This window comes from Arachis hypogaea, chromosome 12 (assembly GCF_003086295.3).
Source record: "Arachis hypogaea cultivar Tifrunner chromosome 12, arahy.Tifrunner.gnm2.J5K5, whole genome shotgun sequence".
NCBI lineage: Eukaryota > Viridiplantae > Streptophyta > Magnoliopsida > Fabales > Fabaceae > Arachis > Arachis hypogaea.
Window position 1 is genome coordinate 24,749,492 of NC_092047.1, and position 17,303 is coordinate 24,766,794.

General features: G+C 38.5%; 2 non-coding genes across 2 annotated transcripts; both read right to left on the reverse strand.

The window, feature by feature from the left end:
* Positions 1–1,710: 1,710 nt before the first annotated feature.
* On the reverse strand, positions 1,711–1,818 carry LOC112730916 (small nucleolar RNA R71). Its single transcript, XR_003166717.1, has one exon. It is a non-coding gene; the product is annotated as a small nucleolar RNA R71 (small nucleolar RNA).
* An 11,578-nt stretch (positions 1,819–13,396) lies between these two features.
* LOC112732005 (small nucleolar RNA R71) lies at positions 13,397–13,504 on the reverse strand. Its single transcript, XR_003167748.1, has one exon. It is a non-coding gene; the product is annotated as a small nucleolar RNA R71 (small nucleolar RNA).
* Positions 13,505–17,303: the final 3,799 nt, after the last annotated feature.

The window sequence follows — 17,303 nt, forward strand, 5'->3', positions numbered from 1 at the left end:
TGTTTGATCTTGATGATTTTTTGTTTTGTGTTATATGGTGTTTTTCATATGCATTCTTGAATTCTTAGTGCGTAAGCATTAAAGAATTCTAAGTTTGGTGTCTTGCATGTTTTCTTTGCATTAAAAATTTTTCAAAATTGTGTCTATGATGTTCATCTTGACATTCAAAGTGTTCTTGGTGTTCATCTTGACATTCATAGCATTCTTGCATGCATTCATTGTTTTGATCCATAACTTTCATGCATTGCATCATTTTTCCTGTTTTCCTCTCTCATCATAAAAATTCAAAAAACAAAAAAAATATCTTTCCCTTTTTCTCTCATCAAATTCGAAAATTTGAGTTGACTTTTTCAAAAATTTTTAAAATCAAGTTGTTTCTTATGAGTCAAATCAAATTTTCAATTTGAAAATCTTATCTTTTTCAAAAATCAAATCTTTTTCAAAATTCTTAGTTATTTTCGAAAATTCCAAAAATATTTTTCAAAAATCTTTTTCTTACTTTTATATCAAATTTTCGAAAATAACATAATCAATTAATGTTTTGATTCAAAAATTTGAAGTTTGTTACTCGCTTGTTAAGAAAGATTCAAACTTTAAGTTCTAGAATCATATCTTGTGATTTCTTATGAATCAAGTCATTAATTGAGATTTTAAAAATCAAATCTTTTTCAAAACTAATTTCTAAAATATCTTCTTATCTTACCTTTTTCAAAAAGTTGGTTTCAAAATATCTTTTCTAACCTCCTAACTTCTTATCTTTTCAAAATTTGTTTCAACTAACTAACTAACTTTTTGTTTGTTTCTTAACTTTTTCAAAACTACCTAACTAACTCTCTCTCTCTCTAATTTTCGAAAATATCTTCCCTCTTTTTCAAAAATTTCTTTTTAATTAACTAATTATTCTTATTTTTATTTTTGATTTTAAAAATTTTCGAAAATCACTAACCCTTTTTCAAAAATTATTTTCGAAAATTCTCCCTCTCCCATCTTATTCTATTTATTTATTCATCTACTAACATCTCATCTCACATCTTTACCCTCCTCACAGTTGTGTTTCTTCCATTACATTACATTCTTTATCTCCCTCTTTTCTTCCACTCACACAGGGATCCCTATACTGTGGTATAAAGGATCTCTATTATTATTATTATTTTTCTGTGCCCTCTTCTTTGTCATATGAGCAGGAGCAAGGATAAGAACATTCTTATGGAAGCATATCCAGAACCTAAAAGGACTCTGAAAAGGAAACTAAGAGAAGCTAAAATACAACAATCCAGAGATAACCTTTCAGAAATTTTCGAACAGGAAGAGGAGATGGCAGCCAAAAATAATAATAATGTAAGGAAGATGCTTGGTGACTTTACTGCACCTAATTCCAATTTACATGGAAGAAGCATCTCCATTCCTGCCATTGGAGCAAAAAACTTTGAGCTGAAACCTCAATTAGTTTCTCTGATGCAGCAGAACTGCAAGTTTCATGGACTTCCATCTGAAGATCCTTTTCAGTTCTTAACTGAATTCTTGCAGATATGTGATACTGTTAAGACTAATGGAGTAGATCCTGAAGTCTACAGGCTCATGCTTTTCCCTTTTGCTGTAAGAGACAGAGCTAGATTATGGTTGGATTCTCAACCCAAAGACAGCCTGAACTCTTGGGATAAGCTGGTCACGGCTTTCTTAGCCAAGTACTTTCCTCCTCAAAAGCTGAGCAAGCTTAGAGCTGATGTTCAAACCTTCAGACAGAAAGAAGGTGAATCCCTCTATGAAGCTTGGGAAAGATACAAACAGTTGACCAAAAAGTGTCCTTCTGACATGCTTTCAGAATGGACCATCCTGGATATATTCTATGATGGTTTATCTGAGCTACCAAAAATGTCACTGGACACTTCTGCAGGTGGATCCATTCACCTAAAGAAAACGCCTGCAGAAGCTCAAGAACTCATTGACATGGTTGCTAATAACCAGTTCATGTACACTTCTGAGAGGAATCCTGTGAATAATGGGACGCCTATGAAGAAGGGAGTTCTTGAGATTGATACTCTGAATGCCATATTGGCTCAGAACAAAATATTGACTCAGCAAGTCAATATGATTTCTCAGAGTCTGAATGGAATGCAAGCTGCATCCAACAGTACTCAAGAGGCTTCTTATGAAGAAGAAGCTTATGATCCTGAGAACCCTGCAATAGCAGAGGTGAATTACTTAGGTGAACCTTATGGAAACACCTATAACTCATCATGGAGAAATCATCCAAATTTCTCATGGAAGGATCAAAAGCCTCAACAAGGCTTTAATAATGGTGGAAGAAACAGGTTTAACAATAATAAACCTTTTCCATCATCCACTCAGCAACAGACAGAGAACTCTGAACAAAATACTTCTAATTTAACAAACTTAGTCTCTGATCTATCTAAGGCCACTGTAAGTTTCATGAATGAAACAAGATCTTCCATTAGAAATTTGGAAATACAAGTGGGCCAGCTGAGTAAAAGGATCACTGAAATCCCTCCAAGTACTCTCCCAAGCAATACAGAAGAGAATCCAAATGGAGAGTGCAAGGCCATTGACATAAGCACCATGCCCGAACCCAAAGAGGGAGAAGAAGACGCAAATCCCAAGGAGGAAGACCTCCTGGGACGTCCAGTGATCAATAAGGAGCTTCCCTCTGAGGAACCAAAGGAATCTGAAACTCATCTAGAGACCATAGAAATTCCATTGAACCTCCTTATGCCCTTCATGAGCTCTGATGAGTATTCCTCTTCTGAAGAGAATGAGGATGTTACTGAAGAGCAAACTGCCAAGTTTCTTGGTGCAATCATGAAGCTATATGCCAAATTATTTGGCATTGATACTTGGAAAGTTGAACATCCCTTGTTCATCAATGAACTAAGTGATCTGGATCAACTGACATTGCCTCAGAAGAGACAGGATCCTGGGAAGTTCATAATACCTTGTACCATAGGCACCATGATCTTTAAGGCTCTGTGTGACCTTGGTTCAGGAATAAACCTCATGTCCCTCTCTGTAATAGAGAAACTGGGAATCTATGGGGTGCAAGCTGCTAAAATCTCATTAGAGATGGCAGACAGTTCAAGAAAACAGGCTTATGGAAAAGTAGAGGACGTGTTAGTAAAGGTTGAAGGCCTTTACATCCCTGCTGATTTCATAGTCCTGGATACTGGAAAGGAAGAGGATGAATCCATTATCCTAGGAAGACTTTTCCTGGCCACAGCAAGAGCTGTGATTGATGCTGACAGAGGTGAAATAGTCCTTCAATGGAATGAGGACTCCATTGTGTTTAAAACTCAAGGATCTCCCTCTGCAACCATGGAGAGGAAGCAGAAAAAGCTTCTCTCAAAGCAGAGTCAACCCAAGCCCCCACAGTCAAACTCTAAGTTTGGTGTTGGGAGGCCACAACCAAACTCTAAGTTTGGTGTTGAACTCCCATATCCAAACTCTAAGTTTGGTGTTGGAGAGTTTCAACAATGCTCTGCATATCTGTGAGGCTCCATGAGAGCCCACTGTCAAGCTATTGACATTAAAGAAGCGCTTGTTGGGAGGCAACCTAATTTTTATTTATCTAACTATATTTTTCTTAGTTATATGTCTTTGTAGGTTCATGATCATGTGGAGTCACAAAATAAATATAAAAATTGAAAACGAAATCAAAAACAGCAGAAGAAAAATCACACCCTGGAGGAGCATCTGTCTGGCATTCAGCGCCAGAACAGAGCATGGTTCTGGCGCTGAACGCCCAAAATGGGCAGCTTCTGGGCGCTGAACGCCAGAACAGGCATGGTTCTGGCGTTCAACGCCAGAAATGGCACACAAATGGGCGTTGAACGCCCAAAATGGCCACCAACCTGGCGCTGAACGCCCAGAGTTGTGTGCAAAGGCATTTTTACATGCCTAATGGGTGCAGGGATGTAAATCCTTGAACACCTCAGGATCTGTGGACCCCACAGGATCCCCACCTACCTCTACTCACTTCTTCTCACCACTCTCTTTCACACAACCCCATAAACACTCTTCCCCAAAAACCCTTCACCAATCACCTCAAACTCTCTTCCCCATCACCTCTTCACCACTCACATCCATCCACTCTTCCCCATAAACCTACCTCATAAACTCCACCTACCTTCAAAATTCAAAACCAATTTCCCACCCAAACCCACCCATATGGCCGAACCTTAACCCCCCTCCCTTCCCTATATAAAGCCCTCCATTCTTCATCAAATTCACACAACACACCCCTCTAGACCCTTCTTGGCCGAAAACACTTCCCACTCTCCCTCTCCTCCATTTCTTCTTCTTCTTCATCTATTCTTTCTTTTATTGCTCGAGGGCGAGCAAAATTCTAAGTTTGGTGTGGTAAAAGCATAAGCTTTTTGTTTTTCCATTACCATTGATGGCACCTAAGACCGGAGAATCCTCTAGAAAGGGGAAAGGGAAGACAAAAGCTTCCACATCCGAGTCATGGGAGATGGAAAGGTTCATCTCCAAAGCCCATCCAGACCACTTCTATGATGTTGTGGCCAAGAAGAAGGTGATCCCTGATGTCCCTTTCAAACTCAAAAGAAATGAGTATCCGGAGATCCGACATGAAATTCAAAAAAGAGGTTGGGAAGTTCTAACAAATTCCATCCAACAAGTCGGCATCCTAATGGTTCAAGAGTTCTATGCCAATGCATGGATCACCAAGAACCATGATCAAAGTAAGAACCCGGATCCAAAGAACTATGTTACAATGGTTCGGGGGAAATACTTAGATTTTAGTCTGGAAAATGTGAGGTTGGCGTTCAACTTGCCAAACATGGAAGAGAACGCACGCCCCTACACAAGGAGAGTCAACTTTGATCAAAGGTTGGACCAAGTCCTTATGGACATATGTGTAGAAGGAGCTCAATGGAAGATTGACTCCAAAGGCAAGCCGGTTCAACTAAGAAGATTGGACCTCAAGCTTGTAGCTAGAGGATGGTTGGAGTTCATTCAATGCTCAATCATTCCCACTAGCAACCGGTCTGAAGTTACTATAGACCGGGCCATCATGATCCATAGCATCATGATTGGAGAAGAGGTGGAAGTTCATGAGATTATACCTCAAGAACTCTACAAGGTGGCTGACAAGTCCTCCACTATGGCAAGGTTAGCCTTTCCTCACCTCATCTGCCACCTATGCAATTCGGCTGGGATTGACATAGAGGGAGATATCCTCATTAAAGAGGACAAGCCCATCACTAAGAAGAAGATGGAGCAAGCAAAAGAGCCCATTCATGGAGCTCAAGAGGCGTATGAAGCTCATCACCATGAGATCCTGAAAATGCCTCAAATGCACTTTCCTCCACAAAACTATTGGGAGCAAATCAACACCTCCCTAGGAGAATTGAGTTCCAATATGGGATAACTAAGGGTGGAACATCAAGAGCACTCCATCATGCTCCATGAAATAAGAGAAGATAAAAAAGCAATGAGGGAAGAGCAACAAAGACAAGGAAGAGACATAGAAGAGCTCAAGGACATCATTGTTTCCTCAAGAAGGAAACGCCACCATCACTAAGGTGGATTCATTCCCTGTTCTTGTTTCTTCTGTTTTTCGTTTCTATGTTATGTGCTTATCTATGTTTGTGTCTTCATTACATGATCATTAGTAGTTAGTAACTTTCTCTTAAAGTTATGAATGTCCTATGAATCCATCACCTCTCTTAAATAAAAAATGTTTTAATTCAAAAGTACAAGAAGTACATGAGTTTCGAATTTATCCTTGAACTTAGCTTAATTATATTGATGTGGTGACAATGCTTCTTGTTTTCTGAATGTATGCTTGAACAGTGCATATATCTTTTGAAGTTGTTGTTTAAGAATGTTAAATATGTTGGATCTTGAAAGAATGATGACTAGGAGACATGTTATTTGATAATATGAAAAATCATAAAAATGATTTTTGAAGCAAGAAAAAGCAGCAAAGAACAAAGCTTGCAGAAAAAAAAAATAGGCGAAAAAAAATAGAAAGAAAAAGAACAAGCAAGCAGAAAAAGCCAAGGCTCTTAAAACCAAGAGGCAAGAGCAAAAAGCCAATAACCCTTAAAACCAAAAGGCAAGGGTAAATAAAGAGGATCCTAAGGCTTTGAGCATCAGTGGATAGGAGGGCCTAAAGGAATAAAATCCTGGTCTAAGCGGCTAAACCAAGCTGTCCCTAACCATGTGCTTGTGGCGTGTAGGTGTCAAGTGAAAACTTGAGACTGAGCGGTTAAAGTCAAGGTCCAAAGCAAAAAAAAAAAAAGAGTGTGCTTAAGAACCCTGGACACCTCTAATTGGGGACTTTAGCAAAGCTGAGTCACAATCTGAAAAGGTTCACCCAATTATGTGTCTGTGGCATTTATGTATCCGGTGGTAATACTGGAAAACAAAGTGCTTAGGGCCACGGCCAAGACTCATAAAGAAGCTGTGTTCAAGAATTATCATACTGAACTAGGAGAATCAATAACACTATCTGGACTCTGAGTTCCTATAGATGCCAATCATTCTGAACCTCAATGGATAAAGTGAGATGCCAAAACTATTCAAGAGGCAAAAAGCTATAAGTCCCACTCATTTGATTGAAGCTATGTTTCATTGATAGTTTGGAATTTATAGTATATTCTCTTCTTTTTATCCTATTTGATTTTCAGTTGCTTGGGGACAAGCAACAATTTAAGTTTGGTGTTGTGATGAGCGGATAATTTATACGCTTTTTGACATTGTTTTTAGTACGTTTTTAGTAGAATCTAGTTACTTTTAGGGATGTTTTCATTAGTTTTTATGTTAAATTCACATTTCTGGACTTTACTATGAGTTTGTGTGTTTTTCTATGATTTCAGGAATTTTCTGACTGAAATTGATGGACTTGAGCAAAAATCAGATTCAGAGGTTGAAGAAGGACTGCTGATGCTGTTGGATTCTGACCTCCCTGCACTCAAAGTGGATTTTCTGGAGCTACAGAACTCAAAATGGCGCGCTTCCAATTGAGTTGGAAAGTAGACATCCAGGGCTTTCCAGTAATGTATAATAGTCCATACTTTGGCCAAGAATAGACGACGCAAACTGGCGTTCAACGCCAGCTTTCTGCCCAAATCTGGCGTCCAGCGCCAGAAAAGGAGCCAAAACCAGAGTTGAACGCCCAAACTGGCACAAAAGCTGGCGTTCAACTCCAAGGAGGACCTCTACACGTGCAACACTCAAAGCTCAGCCCAAGCACACACCAAGTGGGCCCCAGAAGTGGATTTATGCATGAATTACTTACTTCTGTAAACCCTAGTAGCTAGTTTATTATAAATAGGACATTTCACTATTGTATTAGACATCTTTGATCAGCTTTTGATCTTTGATCAGTTGTATGCTATCTTAGATCACGTTTGAGGGCTGGCCTCTCAGCCATGCCTGGACTTTCACTTATGTATTTTTAACGGTAGAGTTTCTACACTCCATAGATTAAGGTGTGGAGCTCTGCTGTTTCTCAAGGATTAATGCAAAGTACTACTGTTTTCTATTCAATTCATCTTGTTTCGCTTCTAAGATATTCATTCGTACTTCAATCTGAATGTGATGAACGTGACAATCATCATCATTCCCTATGAATGCGTGCCTGACAACCACTTCCGTTCTACCTTAGACTGAATGAGTATCTCTTAGATCTCCTAACCAGAATCTTCGTGGCGTAAGCTAGAATGATGGCGGCATTCAAGAGAATCCGGAAGGTCTAAACCTTGTCTGTGGTATTCCAAGTAGGATTCAATGATTGGATGACTGTGACAAGCTCCAAACTCGCGATTGCAGGGCGTTAGTGACAGACGCAAAAGGATAGTAAATCCTATTCCAGCATGATCGAGAACCGACAGATGAATAGCCGTGCCGTGACAGGGTGCGTTGACCATTTTCACTGAGAGGATAAAATGAAGCCATTGACAAGGGTGATGCCTCCAGACGATTAGCCGTGCCGTGACAGGGCATTGGATCATTTTCCCGAGAGATGACCGAAAGTAGCCATTGACAGTGGTGATGTATCACATAAAGCCAGCCATGGAAAGGAGTAAGACTGATTGGATGAAGATAGCAGGAAAGCAGAGGTTCAGAGGAACGAAAGCATCTCCATTCGCTTATCTGAAATTCTCACCAATGAATTACATAAGTATTTCTATCCCTATTCTATTAATTATTATTCGAAAACACCATTATCAATTTATATCTGCCTGACTGAGATTTGCAAGGTGACCATAGCTTGCTTCATACCAACAATCTCCGTGGGATTCGACCCTTACTCACGTAAGGTATTACTTGGACGACCCAGTGCACTTGCTGGTTAGTTACACGGAGTTGTGAACCATGGTCTTGGCATCATATTTTTGGCGCCATTTCCAGGGAAAGAAAGAGCAATGAATTTTACATAATTAAAGTGTAATCACGATTCCGCGTACCATCGGTCGACCCGTAAATTGTTTGGGCCAGGCCGTAATAGTTTCTTAATTTTTCTAATAAGTTTTGTAAGTTTTGTAACTAATAATTATAAATTTAAGTTACATTTTAATATAGTACATCATTGCTTTTCATATTTGACTACCACTATATAAATTTTATATTTATTTTATTGTAAATATTAATTAAATTGTATTTTATTATTTTATTTTTCATGTTTTAAAATAATATGATTATACTATAATAAGGATGACATTAGTTTTTATAATAATCTAATATGAATCTTCTTACTATTTTGTTTGTCATATGAATACTATCTATAAAAAAGGGTTATTTAAAGTGAAACACTACATTAATTAAAAGAGATAGAAAATTTTTAGATTTATCGTCTTGTTTTGCTTTTTTAATTCTCACTAAATATTACTCACATTTAATAGGTTGATGGTGATGATTCTTTGTGTTTAGTAAAAAAAATTCAATTTCTTTATCTTGTTCTTTTTTTTTTACAATTTTGAATAAATTTAATTTTATTATTAAATAGTTTTTGTGATTCATAATATTTTTAACTTTCTCTATAATTGTATTTTTTTCTACAATAAGTATTTTTAAATTATCTAATGCTTGAAAGTTCATATCTTTTTTATTTATTTAAAAAGGTAAAAATTAAAGTTAAATAATATTAGTTATTTTTTTAACAAAATTAAAAAATATAAAAATAAACATAAAATACCAAAAACAGGTAGAAGAGCTCCATAAAAGAGTAATATTGAGTTTCGTGTTTTTATCTATGAGAACATTACGATTTAATATATTATATATTAACTTTGTACCACAAAACAAAAAATAAAATTATGTATTTACATTTTGTTATTTTTTATGGTCTAAATTAATCTATATATTATCAAATTATTTCTATTATTTATGTAACATTTTTTTCTAGTAGTTATTCATTGATAAATGTTGAATTAACGATTCTTTTTATTGTATTTTAATATGTTTATTTTAGTTACGTTCAATAAATTGTCCAAATTCAAATTTATTTTCTCGAAACACTTTTTGATCATTGATGAGCGGATAATTTATACGCTTTTTAGCATTGTTTTTAGTATGTTTTTAGCATGTTTTAGCTAGTTTTTATTATATTTTTATTAGTTTTTATTTAAAATTCACTTTTCTGGACTTTACTATGAGTTTGTGTATTTTTCTGTGATTTTAGGTATTTTCTGGCTGAAATTGAGGGACCTGAGCAAAAATCTGATTCAGAGGCTGAAAAGGACTGCAGATGCTGTTGGATTCTGACCTCCCTGCACTCGAAGTGGATTTTCTGGAGCTACAGAAGCTCAATTGGCGCGCTCTCAATTGCGTTGAAAAGTAGACATCCAGGGCTTTCCAGAAATATATAATAGTCCATACTTTGCCCAAGATTTGATGGCCCAAACTGGCGTTCAAAGTCAGCATTAGAATTCCCAGTGTTAAACGCCAGAACTGGCACCAAAGTGGGAGTTAAACGCCCAAACTGGCACAAAAGCTGGCGTTTAACTCCAGAAAAAGTCTCTACACGAAAATGCTTCAATGCTCAGCCCAAGCACACACCAAGTGGGCCCGGAAGTGGATATTTACGTCATTTACTCATTTTTGTAAACCTTAAGCTACTAGTTCTCTATAAATAGGACCTTTTGCTATTGTATTTGGGGGCTAATCTTTGAGTAGTTATATGCTACCTTATATCACGTTTTTGGGCTGGCCTCATGGCCATTCCTAGACCATGTTCTTATGTATTTTCAACGGTGGAGTTTCTACACACCATAGATTAAGGTGTGGAGCTCTGCTGTACCTCGAGTATCAATGCAATTACTATTGTTCTTCTATTCAATTCAGCTTGTTCTTGTTCTAAGATATCACTTGTTCTTCAACTTGATGAATGTGATGATCCGTGACACTCATCATCATTCTCACCTATGAACGTGTGCCTGACAACCATCTCCGTTCTACCTTCGATTGAGTGTTTATCTCTTGGATTCCTTAATCAGAATCTTTGTGGTATAAGCTAGAATTGATGGCGGCATTTTTGAGAATCCGGAAGGTCTAAACCTTGTCTGTGGTATTCTGAGTAGGATTCAAGGATTGAATGACTGTGACGAGCTTCAAACTCGTGATTGTGGGGCGTTAGTGACAGACGCAAAAGAATCACTGGATTCTATTCCGACATGATCGAGAACCGACAGATGAATAGCCGTGCTGTGACAGAGTGTGTTGAACATTTTCACTGAGAGGACGGGATTGTAGCCACTGACAACGGTGATGCCCAACATACAGCTTGCCATGGAAAGGAGTAAGAAGGATTGGATAAAGACAGTAGGAAAGCAGAGAGACAGAAGGGACAAAGCATCTTCATACGCTTATCTGAAATTCTCACCAATGAATTACATAATTATCTCTATCTTTATTTTATGTTTTATTTATCTTTTAATCATCCATCCTCCATAACCATTTGAATCCGCCTGACTGAGATTTACAAGATGACCATAGCTTGCTTCATACCAACAATCTCCGTGGGATCGACCCTTACTCGCGTAAGGTTTATTACTTGGACGACCCAGTGCACTTGCTGGTTAGTTGTGCGAAGTTGTGATAAAGAGTTGAGATTTTCAATTGAGCGTACCATGTTGATGGCGCCATTGATGATCACAATTTCGTGCACCAAGTTTTTGGCGCCGTTGCCGGGGATTGTTTGAGTTTGGACAATTGACGGTTCATGTTGTTGCTTAGATTATGTACTTTTCCTTTTTATTTTTCGAAAAAAAAATTTACAAAAATACAAAAAGATTTTCTATTTTGTTCTTCAGAGTTTTTAAGAATGAATTCTAGAGTTTCATGATGATTTGTTGAAGTCTGGCTGGCTGAGAAGCCATGTCTAATCTTTTGGACCAAGGTTTCAACTTATCATCACAAGAGCTTGTTGATTTCTATCAATTTTGCTGTTGAAAGCAATGATCTGCTAAAGCTTGGCTGGCCATTGGCCATGTCTAGTGTTTTGGACCGGAGCTTTCATTGAAAGCTTGGCTGGCTAGTAAGCCATGTCTAATTCCTGGACCGGAGTCTTAGACTAGCATTGCAATGATTCCTGGAATTCTTATTAAAAGTTTTGATTCTCTTTATTTTCTTCTCTATATAATTCTCGAAAATCACAAAAAAAAATTTTAAAACCATAAAAACCAAAAATATTTTATGTTTCTTGTTTGAGTCTAGTATTAATTTTTAAGTTTGGTGTCAATTGCATGTTTCTATTTTTCTTGCATTTTTCGAAAATTACATGCATGTGTCTTCATTTATCTTCAAGTTGTTCTTGATGATTTCCTTGCTCTGATCTTTAAATTCTCTTGTTTAGTGTGTTTTGTTGTTTCTCATATGCATTCTCAATTTGTTAGTGTCTCCTATATGAAAATTTTTAAGTTTGGTATCCTGCATGCATTGTTTATTTGATCTTAGTTGCATTTTTATTATTTCTCATCATCAAAAAAATTCAAAAATATTTTTCAAAACTATGTCTTTTCAAGTCAATAATACAGAGAATTGAAGATTCAGAACATTCAGTAGAGGAATCAAACAGAAAAAGCTGGGCATTCAAAACGCCCAGTGAAGAAGGAAAACTGGCGTTTAACGCCCAAAAAGGTAGAGATTTGGGCGTTAAATGCCAGGATGACACTAGAGGGAAGATTTTGTTTTTAATTCACAATTTTTTTAAGTTTTCATTTTTTTTCAAAATCAAATCTTTTTCAAATCATATCTTTTCAATCATATCTCTTTCAAAATCAATTTCTTTCCATTTTATATTTATTTTTACCATTTTCAAAAATCCTTGCTTCAATTCAAGATTTACTTAAAAAATTTTCAAGTTGTTACTTGCCTATTAAGAAAGGATCAAATTTTAAATTTTAGAATCATATCTTTTAATTTCTTGATAGTCAAGTAATCAACTTTAATTTTAAAAATTTTCTTTTTCTAAATTGATTTTCAATCATATCTTTTCAAACATATCTTTTCAATCACATCTTTTTCAAAATAGTTTTCAATCATATCTTTTTCTAATTTCAAAATCTTTTTCAAAAATCACTTTATTTCTTTCCCAACTCTAATTTTCGAAAATCATTCTTCAATTTTTCAAAATTTCTTTTAATTATTTCAAAATCTTTTTAATTTATTTTCAAAAACTCTTCCCCTCTTCTCACATCCTTCTATTTAAGGACTAACACTCCTCCATTATCAATAATTCGAATTTTATCTCTCTTGATAAGTTCGAATTCTTCTACCTCCTCCTTCTATTCTTCTTTTCCTCTGACACCTCAAGGAATCTCTATACTGTGACATAGAGGATTCCCTACTTTCTTGTTCTCTTCTCTTTCATATGAGCAGGAGCAAAGACAAAGGCATTCTTGTTGAGGCTGACCCTGAACCTGAAAGGACCTTAAAGCGAAAGCTAAGAGAAGCTAAGGCACAACTTTCTGTAGAGGACCTAACAGAAATCTTCAAACTAGAAGAATACATGGCAGCTAAAAACAACAACAATGCCAACAATGCAAGGAAGGTGCTGGGTGACTTTACTGCACCTACTCCCGACTTCTATGGGAGAAGCATCTCTATCCCTGCCATTGGAGCAAACAATTTTGAGCTTAAGCCTCAATTAGTTTCTCTGATGCAATAGAATTGCAAGTTTCATGGACTTCCATTGGAAGATCCTCATCAGTTCTTGGCTGAATTCTTGCAAATCTGTGACACTGTCAAGACCAATGGGGTTGACCCTGAGGTCTATAGACTTATGCTATTCCCTTTTGCTGTAAGAGACAGAGCTAGGATATGGTTGGATTCACAACCTAAGGAAAGTCTGAACTCTTGGGAGAAGCTAGTCAATGCCTTCTTGGCAAAGTTCTTTCCACCTCAAAAATTGAGTAAGCTTAGAGTGGAAGTCCAAACCTTCAAACAGAAGGAAGGTGAATCCCTCTATGAAGCTTGGGAGAGATACAAGCAATTGATCAGAAGGTGCCCTTCTGACATGCTTTCAGAATGGAGCATCATAGGTATCTTCTATGATGGTCTGTCTGAACTGTCCAAGATGTCATTGGACAGCTCTGCTGGAGGATCTCTTCATCTGAAGAAGACGCCTGCAGAAGCTCAGGAACTCATTGAAATGGTTGCAAATAACCAATTCATGTACACTTCTGAGAGGAATCCTGTGAATAATGGGACAAGTCAGAAGAAAGGAGTTCTTGAGATTGATACTCTGAATGACATATTGGCTCAGAACAAAATATTGACTCAGCAAGTCAATATGATTTCTCAAAGTCTGTCTGGAATGCAAGCTGCACCAGGCAGTACTAAGGACGCTTCATCTGAAGAAGAAGCCTATGATCCTGAGAACCCATCAATGGAAGAGGTGAATTACATGGGTGAACCCTATGGAAACACCTACAATCCTTCATGGAGAAACCATCCAAATCTCTCATGGAAGGACCAACAGAGGCCTCAACAAGGCTTCAACAACAACAATGGTGGAAGAAACAGGTTTAGCAATGGCAAGCCTTTTCCATCATCTTCTCAGCAGCAGACAGAGAACTCTAAGCAGAATCACTCTGACTTAGCAACCATGGTCTCTGATCTAATTAAAACCACTCAGAGTTTCATGACTGAAACAAGGTCCTCCGTTAGAAATTTAGAGGCACAAGTGGGTCAGCTGAGCAAGAAAGTTACTGAACTCCCTCCTAGTACTCTTCCAAGTAATACAGAAGAGAACCCAAAAGGAGAGTGCAAGGCCATAAACACAATCAACATGGCCGAATTTGGAGAGGAGGAAGAGGCAGTGATCGCCACTGAGGAAGACCTCAATGGACGTCCACTGGCCTCTAATGAGTTCCCTAATGAGGAGCCATGGGAATCTGAGGCTCACACTGAGACCATAGAGATTCCATTGGATTTACTTCTGCCATTCATGAGCTCTAATGAGTATTCCTCCTCTGAAGAGGATGAAGATGTCACTGAAGAGCAAGTTGCTAAGTACCTTGGAGCAATCATGAAGCTAAATGACAAGTTATTTGGTAATGAGACTTGGGAGGATGAACCCCCTTTGCTCACCAAAGAACTGGATGACTTGACTAGGCAGAGATTACCTCAAAAGAGACAGGATCCGGGGAAGTTCTCAATATCTTGTACCATAGACACCATGACCTTTGAGAAGGCTCTGTGTGACCTAGGGTCAAGTGTAAACCTCATGCCTCTCTCTGTAATGGAGAAGCTAGGGATCCTTGAGGTACAAGCTGCAAGAATCTCGTTAGAGATGGCAGACAATTCAAGAAAACAAGCTTATGGACTTGTAGAGGATGTCTTGGTAAAGGTTGGAGACCACTACATCCCTGCTGATTTCATAGTCCTAGAGACTGGGAAGTGCATGAATGAATCCATCATCCTTGGCAGACCCTTCCTAGCCACAGCAAAGGCTGTGATTGATGTTGACAGAGGAGAATTGATCATTCAAGTGAATGAAGAATCCCTTGTGTTTAAAGCTCAAGGATATCCCTCTGTAACCATGGAGAGGAAGCATGAAGAGCTTCTCTCAAAACAGAGTCAAACAGAGTCCCCACAGTCAAACTCTAAGTTTGGTGTTGGGAGGCCACAACCAAACTCCAAGTTTGGTGTTGAACCCCCACATTCAAACTCTAAGTTTGGTGTTGGGAGGTTCCAACATTGCTCTGAACATCTGTGAGGCTCCATGAGAGCCCACTGTCAAGCTACTGACATTAAAGAAGCGCTTGTTGGGAGGCAACCCAATGTTATATCTATCTATTTTCCATTGTTATTTTATGTTTTCTGTAGGTTGATGATCATGTGAAGTCACAAAAATAATTGAAAAAGCAAAAACAGAATGAAAAACAGAAAAAAACAGCACACCCTGGAGGAAAAGCTTGCTGGCATTTAAACGCCAGTTAGGGCAGCAAATGGGCGTTTAACGCCCAGTCTGGCACCATTCTGGGCGTTTAACGCCAGAAAGGGGCACCAGACTGGCGTTTAACGCCAGGAATGGGCAAGGAGCTGGTGTTAAATGCCAGAAAAGGGCAGCAGCCCGGCGTTTAACGCCAGAATTGGCAGAAAGGGCATTTTTGCACGCCACTCGGTGCAGGGATGAGCTATCCTTGACACCTCAGGATCTGTGGACCCCACAGGATCCCCACCTACCCCACCACTCTCTTTCTTCTTCACCCATTCACCAATCACCTCAATACCTCTTCCCCAAAAACCCCTCACCTATCAAATCCCACCATTCTCTTCACCACTCACATCCATCCTTCATAAAACCCTACCTACCTCACCATCCAAATTCAAACCACTTTCCCTCCCAAACCCACCCATACTGGCCGAACCACAAAGCCTCCTCCATCTCCTCCATTTTTCTTCTTCTTCTACTCTTCTCTTTCTTCTTTTGCTCGAGGACGAGCAAACCTTCTAAGTTTGGTGTGGTAAAACCGTTGCTTTTTGTTTTTCCATAACCATTTATGGCACCTAAGGCCGGAGAAACCTCTAGAAAGAGGAAAGGGAAGGCAAAAGCTTCCACCTCCGAGTCATGGGAGATGGATAGATTCCTCTCAAGGGTGCATCAAGACCACTTCTATGAAGTTGTGGCCATGAAGAAGGTGATCCCCGAGGTCCCTTTCAAACTCAAAAAGAGTGAATATCCGGAAATCCAACATGAGATCCGAAGAAGAGGTTGGGAAGTTCTTACCAACCCCATTCAACAAGTCGGGATCTTAATGGTTCAAGAGTTCTATGCCAATGCATGGATCACCAAGAACCATGATCAAAGTGTGAACCCAGACCCAAAGAATTGGCTTACAATGGTTCAGGAGAAACGCTTAGACTTTAGTCCGGAAAATGTAAGGTTGGCATTCAACTTGCCCATGATGCAAGGAGATGAACACCCCTACACTAGAAGGGTCAATTTTGATCAAAGGTTGGACCAAGTCTTCATAGACATTTGTGAAGAGGACGCTCAATGGAAGAGAGATTCAAGAGGAAAGCCGGTTCATTTAAGAAGGCATGACCTCAAGCCCGTGGCTAGGGGATGGTTGGAGTTTATCCAACGTTCAATCATTCCCACTAGCAACCGGTCCGAAGCTACTATAGACCGGGCCATCATGATTCATAGCATCATGATTGGAGAGGAAGTAGAAGTTCATGAGGTTATATCCCAAGAACTCTATAAGGTGGCGGACAAGTCCTCTACCTCGGCAAGGTTAGCCTTCTCTCATCTCATTTGTCACCTCTGTAATTCAGTTGGAATTAACATAGAGGGAGACATCCTCATTGATGAGGACAAGCCCATCACTAAGAAAAGGATGGAGCAAACAAGAGATCCCACTCATGGACATGAGCATGAGGAAATTCCTCATCATGAAATCCCTGAGATGCCTCAAGGGATGCACTTTCCCCCTACAAAACTATTGGGAGCAAATCAACACCTCCCTAGGAGAATTGAGTTCCAACATGGGACAACTAAGGGTGGAGCACCAAGAACATTCCATCCTCCTCTATGAAATTAGAGAAGATCAAATAATCATGAGAGAGGAGCAACAAAGGCAAGGAAGAGACATTGAGGAGCTCAAGAACTCCATAAGATCTTCAAGAGGAAGAACAAGCCGCCATCACTAAGGTGGACCCGTTCTTTAATCTCCTTGTTCTTTACTTTCCTGTTTTTCGAATTTTTTATGCTTATGTTTATCTATGTTTGTGTCTTATGATCATTAGTGTCTTAGTGTCTATGCCTTAAAGCTATGAGTGTCCTATGAATCCATCACCTTTCTTAAATGAAA